This window comes from Mustelus asterias, chromosome 12, assembly GCF_964213995.1.
Source record: "Mustelus asterias chromosome 12, sMusAst1.hap1.1, whole genome shotgun sequence".
NCBI classification, from domain to species: Eukaryota; Metazoa; Chordata; class Chondrichthyes; order Carcharhiniformes; family Triakidae; genus Mustelus; species Mustelus asterias.
The window spans coordinates 29,370,843-29,371,406 of record NC_135812.1 but is presented as its reverse complement, the minus strand read 5'-3'; positions in this window follow the sequence as shown (position 1 = coordinate 29,371,406).

The following is a 564-nucleotide window of genomic DNA, read 5'->3' as shown; positions in this document are numbered from 1 at the left end:
GACTATAAGATTTCCCGGAGAAAGACAAGCGTCTTTCTTTGGACCCTGGTTACTCATTGCTAGGTCTGGTCAAAGCTGGTGTAATCTGCAAATTCTTGGTCAGACCTCAAGGCTATAACATTTTAGCACTACTGCCTCACAGCACCAGGGACCCGGATTCGATTCCCAACTTGGGTCGCTGTCTGTGCATGTTCTCTCCGTGTCTGCATGGGTTTCCTCCCACAGTCCAAAGATGTGCAGATGTGGATTGGTCGTACTAAATTGTCCACTAGTGTCAGGGGGATTAGCAGGGTAAATGTGTGGGGTTACGGGAATGGGGCCTGGGTGGGATTGTTGTCGGTGCTGAATGGCCTCCTTCTGCACTGCAGGGATTCTATGAGAAGGAGGAAGGTACTATATCAAAGTAGTCGGTATTCATTGATTATCCCAGCGACATAAGTGTATCTCTTTTAAGGTACCAACCAAGTAAACGAACTCAAATTAACTTAGGGACAAATTAAAAGGGGGCAGCTCCCCAAAAGGAAGGAGGGAACAGCCCAAACCAAAAACAAAGTCAAAAGGAAA